Source organism: Peromyscus californicus, unplaced genomic scaffold, assembly GCF_007827085.1.
Source record: "Peromyscus californicus insignis strain IS unplaced genomic scaffold, ASM782708v3 Scaffold_24__1_contigs__length_46423439, whole genome shotgun sequence".
NCBI classification, from domain to species: Eukaryota; Metazoa; Chordata; class Mammalia; order Rodentia; family Cricetidae; genus Peromyscus; species Peromyscus californicus.
The window spans coordinates 8,054,726-8,070,415 of record NW_026294535.1 but is presented as its reverse complement, the minus strand read 5'-3'; the positions used below and the strand labels follow the sequence as shown (position 1 = coordinate 8,070,415).

Here is a 15,690-nt window from a genome sequence, read left to right as displayed (position 1 = left end):
GCGGATCTTTGTGAGTTCGAGGCCAGCCTTGGTCTACAGAGCGAGATCCAGGAAAGGTGCAAAGCTACACAGAGAAACCCTGTCTCGAAAAACCAAAAAAAAAAAGAAAGCCTATTGGATTTTGTCAAAGGCTTGGTGGCACACACCTTTAATCCCAGCACTTGGGAGGCAGAGCCAGGTGGATTTCTGTGAGTTCAAGGCCAGCCTAGACTACCAAGTGAGTTCTAGGAAAGGCACAAAGCTACACAGAGAAACCCTGTCTCGAAAAACCGAAAAAAAAAAAAGATCATGTCATTTGTATTTAAGTCTGTTTATGTGATTTACTTTTATTGATGTTGTGTGTTGAACTAACCCTGCATCATTCAGTGGTGGGGTTAAGAGGAACATCTTCTGACATTCATAGCATGCTTCTGTTAGCCACATCTAAGCTTCTGCTGAGGAGATGACCCTTGGTGGGGCCCCTAGATAGCTTCAGGATGGGCCAACCATGTGGTTAAAGGGCTACGATTCTCAGTCTCCACCCCCAACCTCCGGGGGGTGGGGAATGGGGATCAGATTCCATCACCAAAGGCCGAAGATGAAACAAATCGTGTCTGTGCAGTGGAGTCTCCATACCTGCCCTCTCCCCCAATAATGGGATTTGGAAATCTCTGGGTTCCTGAACACACTGGGGTGGTTTGGAAGGTGGCATGCTGGGAAAGGGAAGTTGGAAGCTCCTTGTTCCCCATGACCTCTCACCTTGTCCTGTACATCTCTTCGATTTGCCTGTTTTGGAGCGAATGGTGTCTGAGTGAGAGACGTCTAGTTTGAACATTTGGGCCTCCCCAAGTGGTGGTGTGATTCTGGGGGGTTATGGGACCTTTGAAACATGGGATTTCACTGATGGGGGCAGGCTACTGCCCAGCTCTGGTCTAGCTCTGGTCCAGCTCTGGTCCAGGGTGTGATACTGCAAGCTCCTGCTGCCGCCGCCGATGGAGCCTCTGCATCCACCAGCCTTCCTCAACACCATGGGCTGTGCCATCTAACTGGGAGCCAAAAATCCCTCTCCTTCGTCCAGTGGCTTCTGTCAGGAACTTTGCCACAGCAGTTTAAGGCCCCCGCAGCCACTGACCCAGTGACAGAGCTGCTTTCCTGGGGTCTGTGAGCTATTCTAAGGAATTACTAAACCTGAATGGGTGTTGCAGGAACTGGCAATTTATAGCTGCTTGGTCAGAGTCCAGTTGTAAATTGAGCCTTATGACTGTTGTTGAGAGGGGGCAGGCTTGTGGTACTGAGCCCTTAAGCTGGCATCTGTGTTAAATCAAGATGATTAGCATGGACGCAGGCAAGGGTGTAGCTCAGTGGTAGAGGGTTTGCCCTAACTTGCTATTCAGTGACCTCGGTTTGCTCTCCAGCACTGCCAAGAGATCCTTAGCATCAGAATTGAACTGCAGTGAAGCCCTCTGGTGCGAGAAGTGGATAATATCCACACACTCCGTGTCAGAGCATTCTGAGTAAGAGAGAGTTTTTTTTTTCCCCTTGCAGGAAGAATTTTTTGTTTTTGTTTTTGGTGAGACTTCACGGAAAAAAAAAAATTCTAGGTTTTCCTCCATTAGAGCCTCTCCCATTCTTGAGGTTTTTGTTTTGTCTAGCGTTTCCTTAATACATCTATGCAAAGGAGACCAGATGGGGTGGTGCATGCTGTGCCAATCGCCCCAGCACTCTGGCAGAGTCTGAGGCAGATGGATTCCTGTGAGTTCAAGACCAGTGTGGTCTACGTACGGATTTTCAGACCAGTCAGGGCTACATAGAGAGAACTTGTCTGATAAAACAAACGAACAGTTAATCCAAGGGGGCTGGAGCGATGGCTTAGTAGTAAGAGTGTGGACTACGCTTCGGGGACCCGAGTTTGTTTCCCAGCACCCATACTGGGCAGCTTGCAACCCCCTCAAACTCCAGCTTCAGGTGATCCCGGGCCCTCTTGCCTCTGTGGACACCTACACTCGTGTTTACATTCTCTCTCTCAAACTAAAAACAATTAAAATAAATCTTTATCTTAAAAAATGATCCCGATGAGCCGTGAGACATCTGGACAGGAAAACGTCCTCCAGAAAGCAGTCAGTTGCAGAAACATCAAGAAACATGGCGTATCTAAAGACACGCTGAGAGGAACCGCTGTCCCCTTAATGAGATGGGGACTTTCGCACCCCAGAAGCCCTTCCTTCACGGCAGCGGCTACAGATCTTCACTGCTAAGCCAACCCAGTTTCTGAGTCCTAACGCAGGAGCATGACTTTGTCTGAGCTTCATCCTTTCCATCTCCCTGGTGTGAGCATGGCCTAAATCCTAACCCTCCTTACCCAGCTGCTAAGCGTTCTCTCTCTCTCTCTCTCTCTCTCTCTCTCTCCCCCTCTCTCTGTACCACACCCCACCCCCACAGCTGCTGGTAGATTGCCATTGCTACACCTGTCTGCTTTCTTGGCCTCTAACTCAGAAAGCATGACTTTTCCTCTTAGTCATCTCTCTCCAAAAGCAACCTGCCCTGTTGTTTTTTAATTGCAAACTCCAACAAAATTATCCTTGAGTTTCCCTCTTGGTCTGTTTGTAGATCCTTTTAGCTGATTCTACGAACCTGTAAACAGGACTCTGTCCCGAGTAACACCTTATACAAGACTAGGAAGAACATTCGCCTCCACCCACTGAAGCTGGGCGTGTCTGCGTAGCTGGCTTTGGGCTATGGAATGTGTGTTGAAGTGACAATGTGCCAGTTCAGAACTGAGGCCTTTGGAGGTCTGCATGTTTCTGCTTGCTGCTCTCAAATCCACCATCTGCCATTTGCCACGAGAAGCTTGCCCTGGATAGTTGAGACCCAGAATGGGAGGCAGGAAGAGTTTACCTTGACTGCACCCATAGCCTGAAGCAACAAACCCAACATCCGGGAGCTAAGGTGAAGATTTCTAAATAAGACACTGATGTTCTTCTTTTTTTCTTTTTTCAGAAGCCAATGAAGTTGATGTTTCACAGAAAGAAAGGGAGAGAGAGAGAGAGATCCAACTAACGTATTTGTTGGTGTTCAGACCTACTCTTCCCATTCAACTCAGCTTGTACTGGGAAGGGCAGCTAATTCCCAACAGGTTGCATCTTATATATTCTGTGTCAGCCACCTTTGGCCAGGTTCCATCAAGGAAGGTACTGGAAAGATGACAGGATGTTCCTCCCTCACTCTCTGGTGAAGATGGCATCTTCCACATGGCTCCCAGCTCTACAGGACAAACCCTGCCCTGGTGTTGATGGCTCTGGAATTTGAGCTCTTTCTTTGGACTTCCAAGTCTCGAACTGTTGTTGGGGTTTTTGGCTCTTTGTGTGTGTGTGTGTGTGTGTGTGTGTGTGTGTGTGTGTGTGTGTGTGTGTGGGTGCTGCTACCCAGCTCCCAAATAAATCACACATGAAGGCTTATTCTTAATTATAAATGTCTGGCCTTAGCTTGTCTTGTTTCTAGCCAGCTTTCCTTAACTTAAATTATCCCAACTACCTTTTGCCTCTGGGCTTTTCCCTTTTCTTACTTCTGTAAATCTTACTCTTACCCGTGGCTTGCTGTGTAGCTGAGTGGCTGGCCCCTGGAGTCCTCCTCCTTCTCCAGCTGCTAGCTCTCTCGCTCCAGGTTTCTCCCTCTATATACTCTCTCTGCCTGCCAGCCCCACCTATCCTTTCTCCTGTCTTGCTATTGGCCCTTCAGTTCTTTATTAGACCATGAGGTGTTTTAGACAGGCACAGTAACACAACTTCACAGAGTTAAACAAAAGTAACACACCTTAAAATAACAACACAGAACTGTAGTGGTTCCTTGCTTGTTCCCATCTCTAGGTCACACCATTGGCTCTTTTTTATCTCCTCAGCAATTCCATTCCCTATAAAACCAAATCCAGGCTAAACTGCCTCTCTCTGAAGCACCTAGAGTGGCTTGTGTTTTCTAACCTGACCACTATACAGAGTTAGTTGTAATGGGTAGCCATTACAGCTTTGATCTGGAAATACCAGCCCCTCTGAGGCTTCGGTAACTGTCACACCTACAAGGTGGAGCCAAGAGAGGACCCCTGTAGACCTGAGATCCGGATGGGGGAGCTCGCTTGGTTCCTGGACCCTGGACACTGGAGGTAGACTGAGCAGAGTTCTCCAGAGAACACCGCCAGACTGTGCTACACCTTTTCCAGACCCTGTAACCTATCCCTTCACTTGTAAGTTACTCCACAAAAATAAACCTCCCTTTTAACTATGTGGAGTTGCCTTAATATTTTAACCAATATCTGGTGCCCAACATGGGGCTCGAACCCACGACCCTGAGATTAATAGTCTCGTGCTCTATTGACTGAGTTAGCCAATAGTCACTTTTTAAAGCTGAGCCTACAGGAATGTAGAGTTTGTGGAAAACATCTTGTAACCAAAGGGAATCTGAGAGTAATGCCAACACTCAAAAGAGAGTCAACAGGTACCAGATTCTGGTTGTCTTAGTCAGTGTTCTATTGCTGTGAAAAGACACCATGACCACAGCAACTCTTACGAAAGGAAGCATTTAACTGGGGGCTTGCTTACAGTGTAAGAGGGTGAGTCCGTTCTCATCATGCTAGGGAACATGGAGGCATGCAGCTCGATCCTATGGCAGAGAGAGAGAGAGAGAGAGAGAGAGAGAGAGAGAGAGAGAGAGATCTGGCTCCAAAGCCCACCCCCAGCAACACACTTTCTCCAACAAGGACACACTCAGTCTAAAGTGGTAGCAACCTCGGTTCGAATCCGAGTCACGGCACCAGATGTTGGTTTTTAGTGGCACTCTTACCCTGTGAGGAAAAGTTACGAAACACGACAGAATCCACTAATATGAGAAGAGAAGGATAGATGTGATCAGGCCTGCTGAAAGGACACGTGTGTGAAGGGGCACGGGGGAACATGGGGACCGGCTTTTAAAGGCCAAGCCCCACCTGTGAACACAGGCCCACGTAGCTACTCCATGCATACACATAGATCATGTGGTTGTACCACACGCTTTACGAAACCATGCAGCCATGGGGTCATGGGTCATACAGGACCTATGACCTGGAAATGACTAGGTGGAAATGACTAAGTGTCCCACCGGCATTTGTGACAGTGGGGGTGTGGTGGGAATTCCTATCAGCCATACCTCCTAATCTTTCCAAGCAGTTCACCAACTAGGGAATTAAGCATTCAACTCTATGAGCCTATGAGGGCATTTTTATTCAAACCACCACACTGGTGATGCTATTTAGAAATCTTTTTTGTTTTGTTTTGTTTTTTGTTTTTCGAGACAGGGTTTCTCTGTGTAGCTTTGCGCCTTTCCTGGAACTCACTTGGTAGCCCAGGCTGGACTCGAACTCAGAGATCCGCCTGGCTCTGCCTCCCGAGTGCTGGGATTAAAGGCGTGCGCCACCACTGCCCGGCACTATTTGGAAATCTTAGATCACACTGCATGAATCTAGAGAATTTTATCGTAAGATTAATTATTTCTTTTTTGAGCTTTTGTGAAATGAGTTTGAAGATTTTTTTTTCCATTACATGTAACTAAATGTGATGGAAACTTGATGATACTTGGATGATGAGCCAATCAGAGAAAATATGGTCTCCACAAGACCCTGTTAACATTTGGGACATCTTAGAGATGGAGCAGGGGTCTGGGAAGTACATCTTCATGCTGCTGTTCTTGCTGTGTGGTTAGTTTTATATCTCTGTTCAGATATAGATGGTATTGTCTCCATAAGTTTGGCAGCCTTAGACAACAGACATTCACTCTTTCACAGTTCTGAAGGCCAGAAATCTAAAATCAAGGCTCCAGCAGAGCCAAGCTCCCTCCAAAGGCTCCACGAAAATCTTGTCTTGAATCTCCCAGATTCTCATAGTGGCTCTTAGCATTCCTTGGTTTATGAATGCGTAAGTCTAACTCCTGTCCCTCCCCCACCCGTGTGTGTGTGTGTGTGTGTGTGTGTGTGTGTGTGTGTGTGTGTGTGTGGTGTGTGTCTGTCTGCCTATCTGTTATAAGGAACACTAATCAGATTTGGGGCAAAAGCCTACTTCCAAATAAACTCATATTCTGAGGGCCGGGTGGACATGAATTGGAATGCACAATACTTTAACCCACTACATAGACATTAATCATAACTGTTTGTAGCTAAAGTTTTCCTGTGTCCCAGCCTGCCAGCAGATGGGACAAATCTCTCCCACTAGTGTCCCCCAAATAAACACACAGAGACTTATATTACTTATAAACTGTATGGCCGTGGCAGGCTTCTTGCTATCTAGATCTTACATCTTAAATCAACCCATTTCTATTAATCTATAAGTTGCCATGTGCTTGTGGCTTACCAGTATCTTAATATCTTCTCATGGTGGTGGCTGGCAGTGTCTCCTGACTCAGCATTCCACTTCCACTTCCCAGCCTTCTCCTCTCTCTTTGTCCCGCCTATACTTCCTGCCTGGCTACTGGCCAATCAGCACTTTATTAACCAATCAGAGCAATACATTCAGAGCATACAGAACATCCCACAACAACTGTTGTTATCATAAAAAGTCATATGTACCAGGCTTTTTCTTGTTTTGTTTTTTGTTTCTGTTTTTTGAGACAGGGTTTCTCTGTGTAGCTTTGGTTCCTGTCCTGGATCTCACTCTGTAGACCAGGCTGGCCTCGAACTCACAGAGATCTGCTTGGTTCTGCCTCTCAAGTGCTAGGATTAAAGGCATGCACCACCACCGCCTGGCTCAGGCTTTTTCTTTTGGGCCACCAACCAGCTTCCAAATCATGACATGGAGACTTATTATTGGTTTTGAATGCTCCGCCCAGCCTAGGCTCGTTTTTGGCTAGCTCTTTTAAGTTAAATTAACCTGTTTCCCTTTATCTACTTTTTGCCTTGGGGCTTTTTACTTTTCTTTCTTTCTATGTATCTTACTTTTACTGCTTCTCCTGTCTGGCTGGCAGCTGCCTGGCTTCTGTCCCCAAGTACCTCCCTTGTTCTCTTCTCTTCCTCTGAAGCCTAGATTTCTCTTCTTATTTATTCCCTCTGCCTGCCAGCCCCACCTATCCTTTCTCTGCCTAGCTATTGGCCTTTCAACTCTTTGTTAGACCAATCAGATGCCTTGGGCAGACAAGGTGAATTATGCAACACATCTTTACATAATTAGACACACATCCTTACATTGTTAAACAAATGCATCATAAGCAAATGTAACACACCTTTACACAGTTAAAGTAATATTTCGCAGCATAAACAAACACAACACATCTTTGTCCAGTTAAAATAATATTCTACAAGTCATATTGTTGAATTACTTACATAAAATATTTATTAGTAAAATCAGTAGCATGCTTACAGTAGCACAGAAATCAGTATTGTTTTTAGTGTAGCTGGATCTCAGTTGACCATCTGCTGAAGGTGTAATTGTGAGTAAGTCAAGATCTCTATTACCCAGAGATTTCACTTACACAACACACAATGCACACTCCATAGCTGACACCCAATAATGTCAAACCATTAAGAACAGTTCCAAGGGGCTGGAGAGATGGCTCAGTGGTTAAGAGCACTGACTCCTCTTCCAGAGGACCGGGGTTCAATTCCCAGCATCCATATGGCAGCTCACAACTGTTTGTAATTCCAGTTCCAGGGGAAGTGGCAAAACACCAATGCACATAAACACTTCCAAAAAAAAGTTCCAAAACCATGATGTAAATAACAAGAGGTCTGAGAAACTAACTCAAAGCAAAATGCACATCATCCACAGTGCATTTTCAGCAACAAAGCCATGCTTGTAGGATTGTAAAGAGAACACACCTTATTTCAAGGACAATGGAAGTTTTGGAGGATCTTCTGTATTTGAAAAAGTTTTTTTTCTTTAGTCAGACAAACAACTCCTAAGGTAATGCTCTTTAAAAACTTAGGCTTTCAAACGTGATGCTTCCTGAGTGAAACATACTTTTGAAACTGGGAAGTCAGAATGGAGGGACTGGTTCTGATGGAAGAGAACTGGTTTTTGTTTTCTTTTTTTTTGTTTGTTTTTTCATGTTACAACTATGCCAATTTCAATTAAAGAGACAACCTCTAAAACATGGCTATTAACCTAACCACCAATTAGAAAGCCTACACATGGAAAGTAGATTGTAGCTTATTTGCTGGAACCCTCAATTACTAATTGTAGTGTTAAAATCAAGGTAGGCAGGCTGGTCAGTGTGCTTAGGGGATGGAGTAATAATTAGGAAATAATACGGATGTGACGTTGTGAATGAAAGCTTGAAGTGAGAGAGAAGCAAGTTAAATCAGAGGATCCAGAGGGGATCCCTCACCCAAATCCACAGGATCCAGAGGGGGACCCCTCACCCAAATCCACAGGGTCCAGAGGGGATTCCTCACCCAAATCCACAGGATCCAGAGGGGATTCCTCACCCAAATCCACAGGATCCAGAGGGGATCCCTCACCCAAATCCACAGGATCCAGAGGGGATCCCTCACCCAAATCCACAGGATCCAGAGGGGATCCCGCACCCAAATCCACAGGATCCAGAGGGGATCCCTCACCCAAATCCACAGGATTCAGAGGAGATACTTCACCCAAATCCACACGTAACCAATGAGGAATACAAGCTGAGAGCAGTGATTGGCACGGATTTCCTGCCTCTGGCACATTTGCGACCGCACTGCCCTACATCCTTGTAATCCTATAGACAAGGGAATAAACATAAGGCAGTCCTTAAAAAGGCCGGAAGTTTTCAGTGACTTAAAAATATTAAGAGCCGTGTGCAAAGGGGGAATGTTTGTTCACATTTCTCACTGAGCATAGTTTCAGTTCTAAATAAATCATATTCAAATATTTAGGCACAAGGCATACATGTAAGAAAAAAAACATTGCTAAGCAGTGACTAATCAAGCAAGATTTGTATAGCACAATTTATTATTAATGAATCAAAAAGGTTTTTTGGTGCTGGGGACTGAGCCACAGTTATCCTTAAGGCTTTGTAAGGAAGTGTACATATCTTCTTTTGATAGCTAATTTAAAGCATCAACTTAAAACCTGCCTAAATGAGGAAAATTGCCCCATAGTTTTAAATACAAATATTGGGAAACACAAGGTGATTTTAACAGACTTTGTAAATTTCTATATAGTCAGTAAAGAGTTCTGAGATGAACTGCAATTAAAAAAAAAAAACCCAAAAAACAGGAACAACTGCAGTCTGATATCATCAAGTCCATTTATCATGAGTTGGTCAATTTTTAATGACTGCCTTCTCCACTCAGAATTCTGGGAGAGCAGGATCCCTGGTGCTTAGCCTGATGCAGAGCAAGTATGCAGTAATGCTGCTGAACTGTTCTCTAGTTCTTACCTTCCGCGTAGACGGATTGAAGTCGCTCTGGACAATTCAACTATTATCGGATCATCTCTCCTTCTATGTCTGTTTCACACTTCAAACTGAATACACCCAAGGAAAACACACTGGGCCTCTACCACAGCTTGTTTTACCTGTATTCCTACGTCCGGTGCCACCACATAACAACCCAGGCCCACTTACATACTTCTAGACACTTCTTTCACACCCACCGTCTGAGCTAGTTTAGAGAGTTGTCACTGTTTTTACTTTTATTTATTTTTAATGACAAACTAGCCTAGTCCCTTCTTCAAAATCCTTGAAAACGAACCCCCGCATTACCCCCTTCACACAAATAAATTCCCTCCTTATAATCGTCTCATCTGCCTCCAGGAAAGCATCTACGTTCTTCAGTATTGGTAGGTCTACCTTCTTCTGTGCACATACCTTCAGACTGCTGCTACTGCTCTCTCTCTCTCCAGCTCCAAACTTTGGTTATTCAAAATGAATACTCCCCAAACACTTCGCGGGCCTCCACACGACCTGTATCTGTTGTTTCCTCTGCCTAGGAAGAGCACTCCTTTCTTGCAATGACCTCCTCTGGCAGCTTCTTACAGTGCCTTCAAGATCTAGCCGCTTCCAAACCTCTGACCATCACCCTCCTTCACAGACTTCCATTTCCACGCTCCTCAACACTTTGAAGACTCAGGCTGTTTTCATGTTTCATAGAAAGCAACAGTGTGCCGTATTACTTTTGTGAGAGACCACGCTTCCGTTCATGCCCACACTTTTAGAGATGGAGAAAGACGAACCACTGAGGTGTCATGACTTAACAAAAGGAACAGAAGTGGCTGGAGGCTAAGAGCCTGGGCCAGAACACAGACTGCCAGGCTTTCAGCCACATTAAAAAAAAAGCCACTTTTGAAGTTAATTCCCATCTATCACTACAGTGTGACACAACCACATGGTTACATTGTTGCTTTGACATTCAAATCCCCTTCCCCCAGGTTTCCTGAAGGAAGGGCCAACATCCTCCTTTGGCATCCAGTGGTGACGGCAGGGTTCCTCTCCATCTCTATCTTTCACAGCCTGGAGTAAGGGGTGGGGTGGGGTGGGGGTGAGGGATGCTCTGTCTGAAAGACTTCTGTTTAGGATCGGTCCCTGCTGGGTTAGTTTGTATTTCTGGAAGCCTTCAGCGCCCACCCGGACGTGAGCGGATTTTAGGATCGGAAGCGGTTTAATCGAACTCCTGGGAAGAGCAACATTCCAGGGCGCTGAGAAGCCGCCTTGAAAGGCGGGCTTCACACACACTCCTGCGTGGCCGGACAAACTGACCGGCCAGACGGACGGATGCTCTGGTACAGCCTCCCCGGACCTGCAGCCCCGGGGGAGAGGTCCTCATCAGTCCCGCGGCGCCGCAGGAAGCCCCGGGGGGCGGGGCTCCAGGCCACGCCCCCCAGCTCTGATTGGCCCCTTCGAAACAGGCGGCAGCGCTCGGCGGCGAACTGCGGCGGCGGCGGCGGCGGCGGGGGCGGTTGGTCCCGGAGTGCTTGCACGCTCAGATTGAGCCCGAGTCGCCCGGCAGGGAGAAGTGACTTCGCTCCCGGGCTGGTGAGTGCCTTCCCTGTTGGATTTCTCTTTTCCTCCCCAACTTTCCGCCGCCTTCCCCGGCGGTCCCGCGGCCTCTGGGCTGCACCCCGGCCCGGACTCCCTCCCCTGCACCCGCCCGGAGTTCTAGAGTCCCGGGTGAAGTTCAGGTGGGCTGCAGAGCTGTGGGATTCCCCCCCCCCAGGAGCTCTGCGATTGGCTGGCTGAGGGAGCCGCGGGCTGCGATTGGCTCCTGGGGCTGTCACGGTGACGTTTAAGCTCGCCTCCTGACACCTGCCCGCTCCGGTGGGTACGAGGGGCGACAAGTGGGAGCCGGCTGGTCAGCGGGAGGGGCGCGAGGTGGAGCCGCCACCCGGCCAGCTCTGAGCGACAGGCTAGTGCAGGATGGCCAGGGCACCCTCCTCCTCAGCTCCCAGCCAGAGAGGGTCACTGGACTCCTCATCAACGCCCTGGGAAAGACGTGATGTGAAATCACTGGCCCTGGACAGACTACGACTCACGATCACACCGCTGTCCTGTCCCGTGGTAGGCACTTGCAGGCCCTTCCCTATTTGTCCTCTGCAGGGCTCTGATCTCCCAGACTTAACGGAATTAGGGAACATGAGTGGCGCCTTTGCGCAATGCTCTCCCACCCACACCCCTGGGTTTGGAGAACTGAACTGGGGGAGGCTTGCAGAATGCCCTGGGGAGGATGGAGGAACCCTGGCGTCCCTATGCAGCCGCCCCCGGGTTCCATCCTAGCCCTTTTAAACCGAGGGACCGAGTCGTACACATTAGAGTGCTCTGTACTCTTTCTTTAAAATGAAGAAATGCGTTTTTCTGCAGGCCCAGTCTAGGTCAGAGTTTGGGTTTTGCGCAGCCCACGTGAGAACGTTAATGACTACCCTTAGAAGATAAGCAGCTGTGAACTGCTGTGGGCTCACTTCTCTTTAGCGTGACCACAGAATGATTAAAACTTGGAATTTTCCCACACTTTTGATTCCCTTTAGGAGGAAGGTAGTAAGAATATTCTGGTGTGGCTCCTGACGTGATGTCATATCTGACTCATCAGTTTAAAAAAAATCTCACTATGGCCAACTGACACTGACTATTAGCTGTCTGCTGCTTTGACATTGTTGAGTTGAAAGTGGGTTTTTCTGGTGTGTGTGTGTGTGTGTGTGTGTGTGTGTGTGTGTGTGTGTGTGTGTGTTCGCGCGTGTGTGTTTTAAAGTGTTTCAGAGTTGGTAGGCATGTGGAGTTCAATAGCAGTTCTTGCTAGATGTGCAACTTTAGTGAGATAAATTATTAAATCTTTCTAAGCCTAACTTTCCGAATCCATTTTTTAAAAAGATTAATAATAGCTTCTCCTTTATTGGCACGAGGGCTGTGGGGATTAAATGAAATAATCCATAGAATTACTGTGACATAATGCCAGACACTTGGTGATTATTATTCCCATGCTATTTAACTTGGGCTAAAAGTTATAAACTATCTTGAAAGGGCAAAGGGAAGGAAAGGCGCGAGGGCAGTGGCCGAGACAGTAACACCTATTTCCGACTGGCCAGGTCAGGACAGGTAGGTGCACGCCTTTAATCCCAGCACTCGGGAGGCAGAGGCAGGCGGATCTCTGTGAGTTCAAGGCCAGCCTGGTCTCCAAAGCGAGTTCCAGGAAAGGCGCAAAGCTACACAGAGAAACCCTGTCTCAAAAAACCAAAACAAACAAACAAACAAACAAACAAAGAAACAAAATCGTAGTACACCCTGGTGTTGCTGTTTACCAAGCACATTACAGGATTGCCTGGTATAGGGCTCTCGATGCTTTGCCTATATATTGTTAAGCTTACTACTCCCGCCATCCAGCAGGTGTTGTCTCTATTTAATACATATGGAAATTAATACATATTTAATACATATGCTTGGAGAAGGGAGAGGAATTATCGGAGTCCATCCAGAGTGTTGTGTAGACTGCCTCACGCCAACCAGCATTCTGATTCTTTTCTGTATTATTTTACATTTGCATTTTATTAAGCGGCTTCCCTAGACTGCCTTGTTTGTAAGGCTTAGATTGGTACTTTGCTATGCAAATAGGCTTATTTAGAATATTTTGTGATTTAAAATTAAAATAACTTATGATGGGAATTCAAAGTGTGTGATGGGAGACTGTCAAAACATGCACGTCATCAATTAAGAAAAAGGAATCTAGTGGTGTTTAGAAATGAGTTCAAAAGGAATGCTTCCTAATTTGTATTTTCCCATTTGGTTTTTATTAAGCTTCCCCCTCCCTTTTTAATATCTTAATTTCAGTTTGGAGATAAAGGGTAAAGTCACTTACCTCAATAATGTTTTTCAAACTTATGATTGAGAAAAGTGTAGAATTAAAATTAATGCGTATAATATTATTATATTTTATTGTCTTTCAGTAGTGTGTGAATATATTTATCCTCCTCTTCTTACTCGTTTTCTACATTTGAATTAGGTACACCTTTACAAACCTAATGATGTGATGTATATTGAGAGAATGGGAAGCAAATCTAATTTATCTCAAGTTGAGTTTTTCTATATTTAATTAGAATTTTATAATCATAGAGAACTGCCTCAGAAATAATTTTTGCAAGACAATGGTTGAAATTACATTTCTTAGGTGTTTCTTCCAAGAACCCAGTAAGTTTTCTCATTGAATTACACTGTGACACACCAGATGTTTTGATTAACAAAAAGTTACTAAGTATTTCATATATGAATTATAAATCTCACAGAACTTGGCTGTAATACAATGTAGCACACACATGAAATGTAATTCCATCTTTGTTGCTGATAGGATCTTGGGAGTATTTACCCATCAGTCAGTCATATGCTAGGTATGGATGGAGTGCTTCATGCAACATAAATTTGTTGTAAGAACATACTATGTTAGCTATGATGGAGTCTCTCTGTCTCTCTCTTTGTGTGTGTGTGTGTGTGTGTGTGTGTGTGTGTGTGTGTGTGTGTGTGTGTGTTTTGGGGGCTGGAACTGTGGGCTTTATGCATACATAGGCAGCCTATGACTTATTTATATTCCTGGCTGAAAATAAATTTATTTAAAAATGTTTGACTCTATTAAGAATTATTTCATCTTTCTCTCTCTCTCTCTCTCTCTCTCTCTCTCTCTCTCTCTCTCTCTCTCTCTTTCCTCCCTCCCTCCCTCCCTTCCATCCTTCCCTCCTTCCTCCCTCCCTCTCTCCCTTCTTCTCACTCTTTCCCTCTCTTCTTCCCTCCTTCGCTTTCTATCTTTTGACCTGTGCTGAGTGGTGGTTTGAATGAGAAATATCCCCACCTCCACTCCCAGGCTTATATGTTTGAATACTTGGTCCCTAGTTGGTAGAACTGCTTGGGAAGGATTCAGAGGTGTGGCCTTTGTTGGAGGTGTGTCACTGGGGGACTAGCCTTCATTCCCAATTAGCTCTTTCTGCCTCATGCCTGTGGAGTGGAGCAGATGTCAGCTCTTAGCTACCACTCCAACTTTCAGATAAGGATTTAAGTTCTCAGCTAGTGCTCCAGTGCCATGCTTGCCTGCCTGCTACCATGGATGGTCGTGGACTCACACTCTGAAACTTTAAGCCCCAGTAAATTCTTGCTTCTCTAATCTTCCTTGGTCATGGTGTCTTTTTTTTTTTTTTTTCAAAGATTTATTTATTATGTATACAGCATGTATGACTGTAGGTCAGAAGACGGCACCAGATCTCATAACAGATGGTTGTGAGCCACCATGTGGTTGCTGGGAATTGAACTCAGGACCTCTGGAAGAGCAGTCAGTACTCTTAACCTCTGAGCCATCTCTCCAGCCCCGGTCATGGTGTCTTATCACAGCACTAGAAAAAAAGCAACTGTTGCTTTGTAACCCAGGCTATCCTCCTGTCTTAGCCTTCTGAGTGCTGGGATTAATGGTGTATACCACCATGTCTAGAGAAAAGTTTTTACTTTTTTTTTTTTTTTTTTTTTTTTTGGTTTTTCGAGACAGGGTTTCTCTGTGTAGCTTTGCGCCTTTCCTGGGACTCACTTGGTAGCCCAGGCTGGCCTTGAACTCACAGAGATCCGCCTGGCTCTGCCTCCCGAGTGCTGGGATTAAAGGCGTGCGCCACCACCACCACCGCCCGGCAGTTTTTACTTTTTACCCACACATATTTTCAGGACAGTATGAATGTTCCTTAAACTGTTTGATAAGTTTTCAATTAATGGATAATTACATATATTTTTTCTAATATTTTGTTATGTTAGTGTACTATATTTCCCATGCAGTCTTTTAATTGGAGTGATGAAATTGAACTGATTTTAAATTTGTTTTAAGCCAGGCAGTGGTGGCGCACGCCTTTAATCCCAGCACTCGGGAAGCAGAAGCAGGTGGATCTCTGTGAGTTCGAGGCCAGCCTGGTCTACAGAGTGAGTTCCAGGACAGGCTCTAAAGCTACACAGAGAAACCCTGTCTCGAAAAACCAAAAAAAAAAAAATTGTTTTCAATGTTTTTGTCAAGGGGTGGGGGCTGGAGAGATGGCTCAGCAGTTAAGATCGTGTACTGCTTTTGCAGAGGACCCAAGTTCATTTCCCAGCATCCCTGCTGCAAGATAGCTCAAAACCACCTCTGACTTACTCCAGCTCCAAGAGATCGGGACCCTCCTCTGTCCTCCTTTACCTGAACTCACATGTGTATACCTTCTTAAACATGCACACAATTAAAAAAAAATCTTACAAAACAGTTTTTTTTGAATTCCAAAACTAAACTGAAATTTCTAAGAT

The 15,690-nt window shown here is 45.6% G+C and overlaps 1 protein-coding gene across 1 annotated transcript in view; it reads left to right on the top strand.

Moving 5' to 3' along the window:
• Positions 1–8,545: 8,545 nt before the first annotated feature.
• Positions 8,546–15,690, top strand: part of Gas2l3 (growth arrest specific 2 like 3) — a 38,987-nt gene continuing 31,842 nt past the window's right edge. Inside the window, exon 1 of the mRNA XM_052753071.1 lies at positions 8,546–10,944. The gene's annotated coding sequence lies outside the window, so the exon portion shown is untranslated. The remainder of the gene's footprint in view (positions 10,945–15,690) is intronic.